This window comes from Canis lupus, chromosome 23 (assembly GCF_011100685.1).
Source record: "Canis lupus familiaris isolate Mischka breed German Shepherd chromosome 23, alternate assembly UU_Cfam_GSD_1.0, whole genome shotgun sequence".
In the NCBI taxonomy this organism is placed as follows: Eukaryota; Metazoa; Chordata; class Mammalia; order Carnivora; family Canidae; genus Canis; species Canis lupus.
This window is the reverse complement of record NC_049244.1, coordinates 36,936,141-36,954,264: the sequence shown is the minus strand read 5'-3', so window position 1 is coordinate 36,954,264 and position 18,124 is coordinate 36,936,141. Positions and strand designations below refer to the sequence as shown.

General features: G+C 44.4%; 1 protein-coding gene across 1 annotated transcript in view; it reads right to left on the bottom strand.

The window, feature by feature from the left end:
- The window catches only part of CLSTN2 (calsyntenin 2), a 483,511-nt gene that overhangs the window by 220,034 nt on the left and 245,353 nt on the right, over nt 1-18,124 (bottom strand). The gene's annotated exons all lie outside the window — the stretch shown is intronic.

Below are 18,124 nucleotides of genomic sequence, written 5' to 3'. Positions count from 1 at the left end.
TGACTTTTAAGATGTTGAGGAATGTTCCCTCTATCCCTACACTCTGAAGAGTTTTGATCAGGAATGGATGCTGTATTTTGTCAAATGCTTTCTCTGCATCTAATGAGAGGATCATATGGTTCTTGGTTTTTCTCTTGCTGATATGATGAATCACATTGATTGTTTTACGGGTGTTGAACCAGCCTTGCATCCCGGGGATAAATCCTACTTGGTCATGGTAAATAATTTTCTTAATGTATTGTTGGATCCTATTGGCCAGTATCTTGTTGAGAATTTTTGCATCCATGTTCATCAGGGATATTGGTCTGTAATTCTCCTTTTTGGTGGGGTCTTTGTCTGGTTTTGGAATTAAGGTGATGCTGGCCTCATAGAACGAATTTGGAAGTACTCCATCTCTTTCTATCTTTCCAAACAGCTTTAGGAGAATAGGTATGGTTTCTTCTTTAAACGTTTGATAAAATTCCCCTGGGAAGCCATCTGGCCCTGGACTCTTGTGTCTTGGGAGGTTTTTGATGACTGCTTCAATTTCCTCCCTGGTTATTGGCCTGTTCAGGTTTTCTATTTCTTCCTGTTCCAGTTTTGGTAGTTTGTGGCTTTCCAGGAATGCGTCCATTTCTTCTAGATTGCCTAATTTATTGGCGTATAGCTGTTCATAATATGTTTTTAAAATCGTTTGTATTTCCTTGGTGTTGGTAGTGATCTCTCCTTTCTCATTCATGATTTTATTAATTTGAGTCTTCTCTCTCTTCTTTTTAATAAGGCTGGCTAATGGTTTATCTATCTTATTAATTCTTTCAAAGAACCAACTCCTGGTTCTGTTGATCTGTTCCACAGTTCTTCTGGTCTCGATTTCGTTGAGTTCTGCTCGAATCTTTATTAACTCCCTTCTTCTCTTGGGTGTAGGATCTATTTGCTGTTTTTTCTCTAGCTCCTTTATGTGTAAGGTTAGCTTTTGTATTTGAGTTCTTTCCAGTTTTTGAATGGATGCTTGTATTGCGATGTATTTCCCCCTTAGGACTGCTTTTATGCATCCCAAAGATTTTGAACGGTTGTATCTTCATTCTCATTAGTTTTCATGAATCTTTTAAATTCTTCCTTAATTTCCTGACTGACCCTTTCATCTTTTAGCAGGATGGTCCTTAACCTCCACGTGTTTGAGGTCCTTCCAAACTTCTTGTTATGATTTAGCTCTAATTTCAAGGCATTATTGTCTGAGAATATGCAGGGGACGATCCCAATCTTTTGGTATCGGTTCAGACCCGATTTGTGACCCAATATGTGGTCTATTCTGGAGAAAGTTCCATGTGCACTTGAGAAGAATGTGTATTCAGTTGAGTTTGGATGTAAAGTTGTGTAGATATCTGTGAAATCCATCTGGTCCAGTGTATCATTTAAAGCTCTCGTTTCTTTGGAGATGTTGTGCTTAGAAGACCTATCTAGTATAGAAAGAGCTAGATTGAAGTCACTAAGTATAAGTGTATTATTATCTAAGTATTTCTTCACTTTGGTTAATAATTGATTTATATATTTGGCAGCTCCCACATTCGGGGCATATATATTGAGGATTGTTAAGTCCTCTTGTTGAATAGATCCTTTAAGTACGATATAGTGTCCCTCTTCATCTCTCACTACAGTCTTCGGGGTAAATTTTAGTTTATCTGATATAAGGATGGCTACCCCTGCTTTCTTTTGAGGACCATTCGAATGGTAAATGGTTCTCCAACCTTTTATTTTCAGGCTGTAGGTGTCCTTCTGTCTAAAATGAGTCTCTTGTAGACAGCAAATAGATGGGTCCTGCTTTTTTATCCAGTCTGAAACCCTGCGCCTTTTGATGGGGTCATTAAGCTCATTCACATTCAGAGTTACTATTGAGAGATATGAGTTTAGTGTCATCATGATATCTATTCAGTCCTTGTTTTTGTGGATTGTTCCACTGAACTTCTTCTTAAAGGGGAATTTTAAGAGTCCCCCTTAAAATTTCTTGCAGAGCTGGTTTGGAGGTCACATATTCTTTCAGTTGCTGCCTGTCTTGGAAGCTCTTTATCTCTCCTTCCATTTTGAATGAGAGCCTTGCTGGATAAAGGATTCTTGGTTGCATGTTCTTCTCGTTTAGGAACCTAAATATATCCTGCCAGCCCTTTCTGGCCTGCCAGGTCTCTGTGGAGAGGTCTGCTGTTACCCTAATACTCCTCCCCATAAAAGTCAGGGATTTCTTGTCTCTTGCTGCTTTAAGGATCTTCTCTTTATCTTTGGAATTTGCAAGCTTCACTATTAAATGTCGAGGTGTTGAACGGTTTTTATTGATTTTAGGGGGGGATCTTTCTATTTCCTAGATCTGAATGCCTGTTTCCCTTCCCAGATTAGGAAAGTTTTCAGCTAGAATTTGTTCAAATACATATTCTGGCCCTCTGGCCCTTTCGGCGCCCTCGGGAACCCCAATTAAACGTAGGTTTTTCTTCCTCAGGCTGTCATTTATTTCCCTTAATCTATCTTCATGGTCTTTTAATTGTTTGTCTCTTTTTTCCTCAGTTTCCCTCTTTTCTATCAACTTGTCTTCTAGGTCACTCACTCGTTCTTCCACCTCGTTAACCCTCGTCGTTAGGACTTCTAGTTTGGATTGCATCTCATTCAGTTGATTTTTAATTTCTGCCTGATTAGCTCTAAATTCTGCAGTCATGAAGTCTCTTGAGTCTTTTATACTTTTTTCTAGAGCCACCAGTAGCTGTATAATAGTGCTTCTGAATTGGCTTTCTGACATTGAATTGTAATCCAGATTTTGTAACTCTGTGGGAGAGAGGACTGTTTCTGATTCTTTCTTTTGAGGTGAGGTTTTCCTTCTAGTCATTTTGCTCAGTGCAGAGTGGCCAAAAGCAAGTTGTATTGGGAAATGGAGAAAAAGAGAGGAGAGAAAGAAGGAAAGAAAAGAGAAAGAGGAAAAAAAAAAAAAGAAGAAAAAAACGAAAAGAAAAAAGAAGAAAAAGAGAAAGAAAAAGAAAGGAAAAAAACAGGGGGTGGGGGAAGGAAACAAATCAAAAAGCAAAACAAAACAAAACAAAACAAAACAAAAGAACCACGGGGGAGTATCTTCTGATTCTGTGTACTTTAAGTGCCTTGGCTCCCCCTGGAACTTGGCCGTCTAGCTGGTCTTCTGGGGGAGGGGCCTGTTGTGCTGATTTTCAGGTGTTAGCACTTGGGGGAGCTGCTCTGCCCCTGCCTGGTGCAGGGCTCAGTGGGGGTTGTTTACCCCGTGAGGCCCCAGGAGCAACAGCCCTAGTGGCGGAGCCAGCTCTGGAAACCTGGATTCAGCTCCTGTAGGAACTCCGGAGCTCTCCGTCTGCAGGGCCTGGAGGCTCCAGGGCGGGGCCGCTGATCTGCTCAGCTGGGGCAGGAGCGTCCTCGCTGTCCTGGGCCCTCCGGGGAGGCCGGATCCTGGGCTGTGTCCCGGCGCCCTGTGCTCCGGAGCCTGCGCTGTTGGATTCGCGCTCCCGCCCCACAGCCCCCTCCGCGGAGCCGCCCCCGAGCCCCCCCGAGCTGCTCCGGGTCCCGCCGTGCGCTGCAGCCCTTAGGGAGCTCGGCGCACTCTCCCGGGGCGTAGGTGTCTGTTACGGTCCCGGGGAGCCCGAGGGCATCCCCGCCCTCCTGGGTCCTGCTCCAACTCCCTGGGAGCCCCTTTCTGCCCGGGAAGGTCGGTGCAGCTCCTGCTTCTCCCGGACGGGGCTCTCCTGTCCTGGGGACACTCGCCCCGGCCTCAGCCCGGCTCCTCGCGGGGCCCCTCCCCCTTGGAGGCCTTCTGTTTCTTTATTTCTTTTTCCCGGTCTTCCTACCTTGATAGAAGCGCGAACTCTTCTCACTGTAGCTTTCCAGGTGTTCTCTCTTTAATTCTCAGGCTGAATTCATAGATTTTCAGGATAATTTGAAGGTTTTCTTGGTAATTTGGTGGAGACCGGTGATTTGGGGTCCCTACTCTTCAGCCATCGTGCCCCTCCTCCTGCCATAGCCTATTCTCAGGTCAGATCTCACACTGGGAATTCTCTCTTTACTTGAAGGGGTTCAGGAAGAGGAGTAGCCCCTCTGGTTCTCTTTCCTTCCTAAAGAGGCCAGAAATGTTGGATGGAGATTTGGCTCTGTGCCATTCATTCCCTGGAGTAGTGAGCATCATGGGACCCTGAGAAAGGTGGCTTCCATGGACAGTCAAGGTGCAGGCACAGCACCCATAGTCTGCAGGGGCCAGGTTGGGTGCTCCACGGGCCATTCCTTCCTGAACAGGGTGAGGAAAAGGCACCAGCTTGGCTCTGGCTCTTGGGTAACACTGAATTACTTACATTTAATATTTTATGACAGGCGTAATGATATAAGCTGCATTCTTCAGCATCCATTAGAAATGAAGGAACATTTATATTTCAGTGGCACCCAGCCATAGATTCCCACGCCTCCTTTGCTGAGGCCATGCTGTGAACGCAGGAAGTGGAGGAGAGGCCATCGATCAGATCTTGGATCTTAACCCCATAAATACGACCTGAAGTGCTTACGCCTATAAAATCAAAGGGAAGGGGCTGATTTTTTATGAGGTTGGGCAGAACTGCTTTTTTAATTCAAGGTGTGTCACATGTATTTACAAGCCAGATCACAATCCTTTCAGGAAAGGACTGGAGATTGTTCTATGAATACCAAGTGCTTAGCACAGGACACAGATGAAGGAAGGAGGCATCTAAGAGGGGGCTGGGCAGCAGACCCCAGGACCAGCCATCCCTGCCACATCCAGCGCCATGTCATAAAGTCAAAGGATATAAATGGGCATGATCAAACCACCTTGTCCCAAACCCAGAAAATAATAAATGCTGTGAGGATCTGGAGAAGTTGGAACCCTTATGCACTGCTGGTGGGAATGTAAAACGGTGCAGCTGCTAATGGAAATAGTACAATGGCTCCTCAAAAAATTAAAAATATTATAACCATATGATCCAGCAATTCCACCTCTGGGTATATACCAAAAATAATTAGAAGTAGAGACTTGAAAAGATATTTGTCCACTGCAGCATTATTCACAATAGCCAAAGGGTGCAAGTAACCCAAATGTTTATCAATATGTGAATGGATAAAAAAAAAAAAAATGTGGTATAGATATACAATGGAATAGTATTCAGCCTGAAAAAAGAACAGAAATTCTGACACATGTTCTACAACATGAATAAACCTCGGGACATTATGCTAAGTGAAATAGACCATCACAAAAGAACAAATAGTGCATGATTCTATTTATATGAGGTACCTAGAGTCATCAAATTCATAGAGGTAGAAAGTAAAACAGAGGTTGCCAAGGGCTGGGGGGAGGGAGAATGGGGAATTACTGTTTAGTGGATACAGCTTCAATATGGGGTGATGGAAAATTCTGGAGATGGATGGTGTGGTGGATGCATAACAGTATGAACATACTTAATACCACTGAACTATACACTTGAAAATAGTTAAGATGGTAAATACTATGTTAGCTATGCTTTACCATAGTTAAAAATAAAAAAGCAAGAAAAGATAGGAGGCCTTATGGATAATCTGTCCCAACGCACTAATAAACAAATGGGGGAAACTGAGGCCCAAAGAGCAAAAGTAACTTGGATAAACCACACACTAAATTGATGGAAGAGCCAAGACTAAATTTAGATCCTGACTTTCAGTCCAGTGCTGTTTTGACAATCCCTATTGACTCACCTCATTGCAAACCAGGGGGCAAAATGTCAATAAGAAACTTATGCAAGTTTCTAACTTATGCAACTGTTCTAAGGCCTTTACATGTATGAACTTATTGAACGCTCACAACAACCCTGTGAGGAAAGAACTACCAATATTCTAATTTTCCACCTGAAAACACTGAAGCAGAGAGTAGTTATACAACGTGCCCAAAGTCACCCAGTGACAGAGACAGGGTTTGAACCTAGACTGTCTGACTCCAGCGTCCATTGTCTTAACCACTCTATTACTGCTTCATCAGGATTCTCCATACCCCATGTTTCAAAGGAGCCTCTCTACCCACAAACAGTCTAAAGAATTGCACTGTGAGGAGATAGCTTAATTCCCTTCTATTTATTGTACGTATGTTTGGCTCTGGAGAGTTTCTAGCCTAGGGAAAATTGGGAAAAAGAGAGAAGTGAGAACCATGGGAAGATAGCTAACCTATGATCCCCCCCAAATCCCAGACATTTATAATCCAGTAGGAAGGAAGTGCTCTGCATGGACTGGGAGGCTCAGTGAAACTTCTCTGTGGAGGGGGGTGTCTGCCTTGAGTTTTGCAGAATGAGCAGGGCTTGGCTAAAGGGGATGATCTATGTGCTGATTATCTGGTGTACAGTCCCACCCTAGCAACCATGGGGAAGGTGAAGACACACATTCCATTGATTTACTTTCCAGGGAGCCAGGAAATGTCTGTCTGTACTGGTTAGGTTGGGAATTGGATCCAGCTCCTGTAACTTTCCAACTTGGGCCGGAGAAGACACCCGGTTTCGTTCTGATGAATTTACAGCAGAAGCAAGGCTATTGTAGGTGGAATGAGCACCCAGGACAACTGACAAACCATCTTCCTGCGATTGCCATGGGCTTCTGGGACCCCCTCAGGCTGGCACTGAAGTACAATTGGCCTGAGCTGTTGGGACTCCAGGTATCTCAGTCCCACAGGTTAACTTTCAACTAGTTCACATGTTGTGTTTCTACACAGAATTTCATTAAACAAATGGGACCCTGACTAAATATGTTTGAAAACTAGAGTATGAAATTAACACGCTCCACTAAATTCTTCAGATCCCACGGGATTCTACGGATTGGCCCGTGAGCTGACATTTATTGAGTTCCTGGTAGTGATTTCAATTAATTCCCACAAAATCACTAGGAGGTAAGTTTTACAGATCTGCCCACTTCATAGATTAGGAAGGAGAAGTGACTTGCCCAAGATGGCAGAGCTGTTTGTCAGTGGAGTCAGTATGTGGAGAGAGCAGCCTGACCTGATAGCCTCTCTTCTCTGGAGTCCAGCCGGCAGCATGTCCAGAGTTTCCCCCCCAACTCCATTTCCTAAAGTTTGAGGACAGGCATGAGGGAGGTCTGGCTAGCAGAACTCAGGAGACCTATACCCCAAACTTGAGACCAGCAGCACATGGATCCTTATGTGAGTACAAGGAGGCTCTGGGTCCTTCTCTTGTGTGAAGGCACTTCAAAAACTGGACCTGTTTCTGGGACAATAGGGGCAGGTTTTGAGTGTTTGGGGTTATTCTCCCTGTTGTTGTCCCTCTTCAGAACAGGACGATGGCTATGTTGTGAAGTGCAGTAGGAGCATTTGTTACCACAGTGCATGGTATAGCATCAGACTTTGACTATTATAAGCCTGGCTTCAATTCTAATGATTTGGTTTCCCCGTAAGAATGAACCCTGGTTGGGGGTGTCTGGGTGGCTCAGTTGGTTAAGTGTCTGCCTTTGGTTCAGGTCATGATCCTGAGGTCCTGGGGTCGAGCCCCCCGCACCGGGCTCCCTGCTCAGCGGGAGTCTGCTTCTCCCTCTCCCTCCGCCTGCCGCTCCTTCTGCTTGTGCTCACTCTTTGTCAAATAAATAAATAAATAAATATTTTTTAAAAAGCCAAAAAGCCCCAAAAAAAAAAAAAAAAAAAAGAAAAGAGAATGAATCCTGTCTCATTCAGGGTTGAGATAAGATAGACTCATCCTCTTTGTCTTCTGTGTGCTTCCCGGCATTGCTTTAATGATACTGACCTGTTTGCCAAGAGCTACAAACCCAATCACTTTAATGAGGTGTTATTTTTTTCTGTGCAATAGATAATCTTATTTGATTGCATTTTTAGTTATTCTTCAGGGCAAACACTTTGCATTAATCTTAGCAATGACGGATAAAAGGTCATGTATAAAATATTTCACATCCAGAAAGTCGACCTTTCACTCTTAAAATTGATGTCTAAAGCAAATACGGTTGTAGAAAGCACTTTGGGAAAATGTCACACCAAATTGCACAGGTCAATGAGAGAGTTTTGTCTGAAGGTGCAGAGGGAGATTCTAATGAGGCCCTAAGCTTTCCTTCTTTTGGTCCCTCATAATTGGTACAATGTCACAGTGTTAGTATCACGGGCATCACCACGGCAAGTGCTGCCTGGATGAAGGGGTCATCTGGGTAAAAAGGGTGGTAGCTTTTGGAGAATTCTGTCTCTTAGGCTCTTGAGTCCTCAAGAGGAATCTGGCTTGCAGGAGTAAGCCATTGGCCTTGACTCTCCCATCTGCTGTGGATTAACATGCAAATGTTCTGCTTCCTGAACAAATAAAGCTGATTTTCTTCTGAAAATGAGGAAAAGCTGAGACAACAAAATGACATCATGGATGGGAAACGCTCAACACATTCTATGCTCCCTTTTCCTCAGTCCATGGAAGAATCAGGTGGTTCACAGCCTTGGATGACTGTACTAACCAACGGGAACACGATCTTCGGAAGCTTTAGGCACAACACGTGCAATGTGGTGAAGATCCTGACTTTGGGGGCTACTTCTTGCTTTATCTCCCCGACTTCATGCCCAGGAGCCTTCCCTACTGGTGGTCAGTTACCAATCCACAGGACACTCTGGCAGCCACGTAAAGCTTTATCTCTCAGGGAGAAAATATTGTTTGGGGGCCCTTCAGAAACGAGGGCCTATTCAGTGCCCTAAAGGAGTAAAGCCATAGTGGTGGCATTTCAGGTACAGTGCCTAGCAGCGGGGGAGAGTTTGGGTATGAGGTGTGGTGGGTAGAAATCGTACACACCCAGTGATTATTACAATGACTCAAAATGGTACTTTTTGCTTGTGGCTAACACTTTGTTGTGGGTTAGGACGCTGAGGAGAAAAAGTACACATCTGGCTTCTTAAAACTTTGATCCAGGGGTACTGGGTGGCTTAGTTGGTTAAGTGTCTGCCTTTGGCTCAGGTCATGATCCGGGCATCCTGTGATCCAGCCCTGTGCTCCCTGTTCAGCAGGGAGTCTGCTTCTCCCTCTGCCCCTCCACCCACCTCATGCTCACTCTCTCTCTCAAATAACTAAATAGAATCTTAAAACAAACAACAACAACAACAACAAACAAACTTTGATCCAGTATCAAGTTACGGCTGAGGCGGTCCAGGAAGGGGGGCTCTTACCAGCAACTCATCCATGGTGAAGCAACCCCCACCGTCCATTTACACATCAAACTGGCCCTCAGTAACCCCATCTCACGCTTCCTGAGCTACCTCATCAAACTTCTTGTCTTAGAAGCAGCTTCAGCTCTTTAATCTCTTTGTAATCAAAATAAATCTCTTCATAAGGATGCATGCCAATCCTCTTTAATTTGTCACGGACGTTAACTGTGGTTTCCCTGCTTTTTAGTATTTCCTTGACACATTTGCAGTCCCAGAAGAGTCCCCTAACCTGTATTTCTGTGGTCACCACCACCACAGTATCACTTCTAGTTTATATTACCTGTTCTCAGGGCCAGAGGCCCTTTCCCTCATCTCTCATTTGTTTCAATAAACCCGTTAAAAATGCATGAGATGCAGATGCTTTCCCCACATGGTCTGAGTTGCTTTTGCACATTGATTTGGATAGAATAGGATGATAGAAATATACATGCAGATCCATGCCAAGGGGGCATTTTCTGTGGTCAGGCTAACCACCATTATTTTTTTAAATTGTTTTTCTTCCTGTTAAAAGACTAAACATGGGAATCATAGAAATCTTGGAACATTGTAGGAAAAGAAAAATAGAACCAATCAACTGGGCTCCCGCAACCCTAGAAAAATCACTGTCAATATTTTGGTATGATTACTTCTAGCACATTTTTTCCCCATATATAATTTTGTTTTATATATATGTTGGCTTTCCGTAGTGGAAATAATGTGGTATATATGTATTTTTATTTTAGTCACTCAACATTTTACAGTAGGACTTTATATGTCATTGGAAACTCATTTTTAATATTACATAATTAGAGGAGTACATTATTGATTATTCGATCATGCTTCTACTGTTAGACAATTGTTTCCTTTTCTATCCTGCTTTTAAAAATTATATCACAGGCAGCTTTCTATATAAAGGATAAATATCGCAAAACATGATAATTTTTGATAACTGAGTGCTTCATTAACTGCTTTTAATTAGGAGCAACACTTCCGCGAGGGCTAATGTATGCATGTACTTTTCAAGGTGGTAGAGGAGACATCTGACAATATAAGATCATGTCCTACTCCTGGAGCCTTATTTGAAGAGGTACAGCAGATGCTTCCGTCTGGCTGCCCCTCTGAGACCTACCCATTTTTCTTACTGGTGGATTTCTTATTATATTGATATCAGGAAGGCAACACTCCTGGGCATGGCTTGTGAACATTGTTAGGTACGGGTATGAGGCTGTACCGTCTTGTGAGAAAAGCAAGGGACCAGTCTTAGGACAGAAACCAATGCTGGCACCTGGATCTTTGGGGAAGTCATTGAGCTGCCATCTAACTTCTCCTGGTACCGTCCTGCCACCAGACTTCTTATTACAAGAAACCTATTTTCCTCCTGGTTTCTTCTAGTTGAGTTGGACTTTTTCCTAATTGCAGCTGAAAGCATCCTAACTGATAAAGCCAACACCTATCATAAAAATGGTGACCATTTACGAAGTTGTTACAGATTTTATCTTTTATCGAACGGCAATTCCCCTCACTGAACAAATGAAGAGACTGAATATCAGAGAAGCTACACAACTTGCCCCAAATCCATATATGTGTGTGAGTCTGGAGCCTCATTGACAGGCCAATTAGAGAAGTGAAGAGTGTCCGGCATCCTGTCCATGAGGGTGAAGAGAAAGGAGGTAGCTTCCTTCCTTTCTGCACCCTTTGTTTAAATGGACATGTGTGCAGCTCATTGCTTTATAGAACATTTTTATACCTATTCATTTATTTTATCCTTCCCCAGATACCTTGTAGAAGAGGAGACAGGTTCAAGGAGTTTAAGCGCTCTATTGTGAGGCACAATAGCAACTGGTGTCCAGACAGTGAACTGGAATCCAGGTTCCCTGACCAGTGGTCCATACCTTCCTCCAAAGGATCCCACTAAGGAGAATGTCTGCTCAAGGACAAAATCCCCTCCCCCTTCCCAGTTGTCTCCTGAGTCCCCACCATTCGATGTTTTTATTTTCTCTAGTGCAGCATCTACCCTGTGGCGCTGTTAACAAATATAATACATCAGAGAAAGAATTACAAATATTTATGGCTGTAATAACTTCCCACCCAAAACAGGGGCATGGATCAGATCATTAGAGAAAATCAACCCAGCATGAGGTATGCTTTTTATTTCTCCCCTAGATTTTAATTCAGGGAATGTACACGATTTTCTGGGAGTCAGAAACTTCTGCTTAGGGAAACAGGATTTTGCATGACAGGGATGCTGATTTGCAAATAGGGAGTTTATTTTTTGATTCACTGATTCCATCAGAATGTCGTAACCCAGAAATCCCTCGGAGGCTTTCCCAGTGAAACTCAGAGATTCTAGGAGTGATAGTGTTCTGATGGATGCGTGAGTCTGAGATACACGGGGCTTTTTCTCTCATGCATTCTGTGTCTTTTACGACCTGCATTTGGGCAAATATTTTTTATTAATTTATTTCTAAGGTTCAATAAGAATTGATAACAAGGAGGGTCATGCTAAAAGACACAGCTCATTGCCATCTCCTCTAGAAAATGTCCCTGGCCACCCTCTATCCTGAGGTTGCTCAGGTTGGGGTTCCTCCCCCATAGCCCTACAATCCCTGGAGATAATCTTCACTTGGCATCTATCATTCTGCATCCCATTGGGCTGTTTTCTTGTCCATGTCCACCGCTTGACTCTGATGTCCCATAAGCAGCAATTATCATACTGGGGTCTGTATTCCCAGCTCTAAGCATGGAGCTTGCCAGGGGGATAGGGACTCAGGACATTATTTATTCAACGACAGTGCCCAGGAAATGACTTAGTGTTAGCTCATATCTCAGTGTTCAGGTGGGGAACTTGTAGCCAGGTTATCTTAGCCCAGTGGAGATGAGCAATGTACAAGGCAGTCTAGGAAAAGCTCCCGCCTCTCCTGAGCACTGACATTCTCTTCACTGACAGGGTCTTCTTGTTCTGGAAACTTTGCTATGACTAAAGCTCTGCCCTAGAGAAAGTCCTGACCCCAGGACTGCCCTTCTCCTGGAGGACTGCAATCTGGACAAATGGAGCCACAGAGGAGTAGAGGGTGACAATGAGGACCCAGATGTTGGCCCTAGAATGAGACACTAGTCAAGCCAGTCTGCTCCAAGTGCCAGTCCTGCACTGGACAAGGCTATGGCCACATAGCCCTCCTTCCCTGAGAGCCTGGATTCCCTGGGAAGCTAGGAATAGTCATGGGCCCTAAATGCCAGTCTGTATTGGACACAAAAATGGCAGAAATGGGGAAAAATGATTTCCCAGAACTCTTTTCAAGGAGAACAATCTGATCATCTCAGGGAGTGACATGGGGCTAGGAACATCAATGCCTTCTCAGGAGGGGGACTCTGGGTATCTGAGAGTTTGGGTTTCTCAGTGAGGTGTGCTGCTCCCCCACTGCCTCCAGCCTCACTTCTAAATAAATGAGCAGCAACACTTTCAGGACTATCGGCCTGAAGGACTGCTAAGTTATTTGCTTCGAGGGTCCCCAGCAGTCTCTCTCTGGCCCAGCTGAGGGAGGGTGGTGGGTCTCAGTGGGGATCCAGACCTGAGAGTTTAGGGAGCAAGTGGAGAAGAATGCAGTGTAAACACTGGACAACATAGGCCACTGCCAGGAGGCAAGAAAGTTCAAGAGATGGAGGAGGACACAGTTTTAGATCTGAGGGGTCCCCACTCACCACCTGGCTGGGCTTACCCCACCTAGCAGGTAGTGGAGTAGGAGGTGGATTGCCCTGGGCAGGAGGTGTTGGAGGTGTTATCAGAGAAGAGACAGGCACGCTGAAGACATATGACACGAGTCTGGACTTACTCTGGGTTTAAGGCAATGGAGGGTCAGGGGTCAGATCCATTCTCACCTGGTCCTCAAGTCTCCAGGGCCCTGCCTTGCAGGAACGAGCTGCAGTCTGCCTAAGGTATACCCAGACAGCTGAGGGAAAGCACCCTGTCCCACAATCATTTACTACGCTCCCTCATCCGTAGGTCATCTTGCTTCTTACCCTTCATAATCAAGCCTATTGATTTCAGCTCTGTGTCTACCAAAAGATAAGGGGGCGTTCTACGTCCTCCTAGCATACCCTATGTGTGGGCCATGTGGTGCAGTGTTGCTTCCGGCACCCAGTGAGAATGATGTCAGATATCGTCTCTGTCGCCTCTGCTCACCTCCCATCCAATGAACAAGGCAAACTGAAGCAACCCAGAGTCTTAGGAGAGCACCTCTGTTTCTGCCTTCTCTCACTCCTGCCATTTACTCACGCATTTCTGGAGCTGCTTAAGGCTCAACTGCATCCCCGCAAATGGACTTTTTCTCCTACCTGACGTGATTCAGGGCTCTAACTAATAATGAAGATGCTCCTGAATCTTGTACGATCCAAAAAATATCCATAAACTGAGCACTACCACCCAGCTCCCCACCCCCCCAAAATAGAAAGGAAGCCTAGGTATTATTTGTCTGGATGTGGGGCCTGCTTAGGGCCACCTAGTTCTCAGGGCCACTGGTAGAGGTCAGGCTCGAGATATCCTCTCAGGGCCAACGGTGTACCCTGGAGCATGTAACATCTGCATCTGAAAATCATCAAATTGGGACCACATCTTCTACTGCTCTGTCATCTTTTCTTTTTTTTTTTTTTTAATATCTTATTTATTTATTCATGAGAAACAGAGAGAAAGAGAGAGACAGAGGCAGAGACACAGGCAGAGGGAGAAGCAGGCTCCATGCAGGGATCCCAACGTGGGACTCGATCCCGGGTCTCCAGGATCACGCCTTGGGCTGAGGGCGGTGCTAAGCCCCTGAGCCACCCAGGGACCCTCTGTCATCTTTTCTTATCAACCTTATCACACTCTCTTTCTCTCCTTTAAGGGAAGGTGATAGGGCTCTTACTTTCCATTTTGGAACTTCTACTGGAGCTCTCTTCCCTGTCTTTCCTCTCACCTGGCTTCCCCATTCCCCATCTAGAAACCACAAATGGGGGTGAATTCTAATGAGACCCTCCAATACCTGATCTGTGATATTCTCCAGGTGGGCGGTTGTCCCAGCAACCCCGTGCTTCTGCTTACCCCAGGATCTCCTTGCTGGCTTGCACCATGAGGCTCCGAAGAGAACCTACTCCCCAGGGCTGTCAAAACAGCTGGGCTGAGGGAGGATGTGACATATGGTTGCCTGTGGTCAGACATAGGACATCTATCATGCTCTGGGACCGTGCTCAGACACAAATACATTTCATGGCAGAACAAGGATATTTGTTTAGGACACTGGAACACAGTGTTCAGAGGCTGCTGGGAATGCACTTGCAATAAAATGGAAAAGCTATAAAGCAGCAGTGAAGTGTTTGCAGCAAGAGTGGCCTTTTTTTCTCTGAAGGGAAGTAGCTGAGTTACTGTGCCTAGGGCATGTTTCAAAAGAGCACAGTGATCGTTATTTGAAACAGGGACAGATGGAAATTCCTAGAAGGATTTGCACCTTTGCTTATTATTAAAGTGATCTATAATCATCTAAGGCACATGCTCAGAACTTTCCATGTGTCATCTCTTTACTCTGTGGGACAAAGCTGTATCATGGCAGTTGTGGTGGACACTGTTGCTGGCTGCCTTCCCAGCATGCATATCCTTGCCACCCTTCCTAATTGGATCCTGATTTGTTCTGCAGCCAGCCCATCGCCAACCCCACAGGAGCTGTCTGATTACTTAAGAAGCAAATAAGTGCCTACCATTTCTCTGGCCATCGTCACTTGACTGAAAGTGACTCAGGACTATGGCCCAGACAGACTGAGCATAAGGACACATATGCCATGCTTGGAGAAGCTGATTCTTTCTCTCTCACTCTCCTGCTGGGTGACAACAGAGTGGCACACAGTCCCGGATGCCACTGGTGGCCACCTTGATCTCAGGGAACCACCCTTAGCATGGCACCCACGCTGAGGACAATGGAGCAGAGGGACAGGGAGACCTGGGTCCCTGAAGCCATTAGTGATCTGTCCACCCTACCTCTGGGCTTCCTTCTAGTGTAAAACAAGACATTTCCTTAATTTCTAATTCAGGGTAAAGTGGAATCACTCTTGTACTTGGAAAAGTCCTAATTGATCTAGGACTATTACTATCCTTGTTTTACTGATGAAGAAACCGAAGTTTAAGGAACTAATTAACTTAACTAAGGTTATATAGTTAGTAAACAGTGAAAATTCAAGGATACTTTGACTCCAGAGCCTAAATTCTGAATTACTGCTACATATAGGTTCTTATAATAATAATATGTGGAAATTTGACAATTCACCTTATTGGAAGAAAAATACATTAAATCTATATTGTCCCCCAAGAATTCAGAGCATAGATTGTTTTGCAGGATGGATTCATTTTAAACATTGCTTTAGAACTCAAATCTTATACGTCATTTGCAAATATCTTCTCCCATTCTGTAGGTTGTCTTTTAGTTTTGTTGACTGTATCCTTTGCTGTGCAAAAGCTTCTTATCTTAAAAAAAAAAAAAAAGCTTCTTATCTTGATGAAGTCCCAGTAGTTATTTTTGCTTTTGTTTCTTTTGCCTTCGTGGATGTATCTTGCAAGAAGTTACTGTGGCTGAGTTCAAAAAGGGTGTTGCCTGTGTTCTCCTCTAGGATTTTGATGGAATCTTGTCTCACATTTAGATCTTTCATCCATTTTGAGTTTATCTTTGTGTATGGTGAAAGAGAGTGGTCTAGTTTCATTCTTCTGCATGTGGATGTCCAATTTTCCCAGCACCATTTATTGAAGAGACTGTCTTTTTTCCAATGGATAGTCTTTCCTCATTTATCGAATATTAGTTGGTCATAAAGTTCAGAGTCCACTTCTGGGTTCTCTATTCTGTTCCATTGATCTATGTGTCTGTTTTTGTGCCAGTACCACACTGTCTTGATGACCACAGCTTTGTAGTACAACCTGAAATCTGGCATCGTGATGCCCCCAGCTATGGTTTTCTTTTTTAAAATTCCCCTGAGTTGGTCCGAGGGTTGTGGGTTATTGTTAAGCTGTTTAAAATTCCCCTGGCTATTCGGGGTCTTTTCTGATTCCACACAAATCTTAAAATAATTTGTTCTAACTCTCTGAAGAAAGTCCAAATGACGTATCAGATAAAGGGCTAGTTTCCATGATCTATAAAGAACTTCTTAAACTCAACACCAAAGAAACAAACAATCCAATCATGAAATGGGCAAAAGACATGAACAGAAATCTCACAGAGGAAGACATAGACATGGCCCAACACGCACATGAGAAAATGCTCCGCATCACTTGCCATCAGGGAAATACAAATCAAAACCACAATGAGATACCACCTCACACCAGTGAGAATGGGGAACATTAACAAGGCAGGAAACAACAAATGTTGGAGAGGATGTGGAGAAAAGGGAACCCTCTTACACTGTTGGTGGGAATGTGAACTGGTGCAGCCACTCTGGAAAACTGTGTGGAGGTTCAAAGAGTTAAAAATAGACCTGCCCTACGACCCAGCAATTGCACTGTTGGGGATTTACCCCAAAGATTCAGATGCAATGAAACGCCGGGACACCTACACCCCGATGTTTCTAGCAGCAATGGCCACAATAGCCACACTGTGGAAGGAGCCTCGGTGTCCATTGAAAGATGAGTGGATAAAGAAGATGTCGTTTATGTATACAATGGAATGTTACTCAGCCATTAGAAACGACAAATACCCACCATTTGCTTCAACGTGGATGGAACTGGAGGGTATTATGCTGAGTGAAGTACGTCAATCGGAGAAGGACAAACAGTGTATGTTCTCATTCATTTGGGGAATATAAGTAACAGTGAAAGGGAATATAAGGGAAGGGAGAAGAAAAAGACTCCTAACTCGGGGAAATGAACTAGGGGTGGTGGAAGGGGAGGAGGGCGGGGGGTGGGGGTGAATGGGTGACGGGCACTGAGGTGGGCACTTGACAGGATGAGCACTGGATGTTATTCTGTATGTTGGTAAATTGAACACCAATAAAAAATTAATTTATTTAAAAAAAATAGAACTCAAATCTTCTGCTTTACTCTTTCTCCAGTTTCCTTCACAGCTAGCTAGGCACAGAGCAGGCACTAAATGTGTGTTATTAAATGACACACCAAAGACCTCCCCAGCAGGGAATGGTGGCTCTGAGGAAGCCCTGGAGTGTCTGGATCCTTTCCTGCATTACACTAATTCCCTAGATCTCCAACATGTGGAGACATTCATGTTAAGTTCTGTTTGTTGAACAGCATGAAGAAAATAAAAAGCTTTCAGCAGTAGCAAAATTTTCACATTTAATCTCTAATATATTAGCTCATACCCTGAGACCTGAGGGGCCCTTGATAATCTCCTAGGCATGGGAATCTCAGAGGGGGTCTCCAATAACTGCTCTGCTCCCTCAGTTACCTTGAGCCAGCTTCTGCAGAAACCCGGCATCCTGATACCACCTTTGTTGGAAGACCTGATTCTTGATGCACCTGCTCTGTCTCTGTTGTCCCTGACCTTACCCTCTGCTCTCTACACATCCCTTGGGATCCACTGCATCCACATAGCCATCCAAGCCCCTTCTCCCTTGCACAGCCTTGGCCGGTCACTGGATCACATGATTGTCGCTGCCCAAGGTACCGGATTTACCAGGGTAGCATCATTACCAGGTGAATGCCCGAAAGATGACATAGCTAGTCCACAAGTCCCCATCATTCACAAGGTGAGTGACTTTGGCAGGTCACTTCATTTCCCTGTGCCTCTCCATCCTCATCTGACATGGGAGCCATAATAGCCCCTGCCCCATGGGGCCAATATGTAATGACTACAAAGTAATGGGCCGCACAGCTCTAGAGAGTGCTTTTGATGTGGTGCCCAACCTGCGCATCTGCACAAGGCAGTCTTGACTTTTATGGAGCAAGTAATCAACACGTTTCAGATTAGATGTTATTATTGTTGTTGTTATTACTTTTGT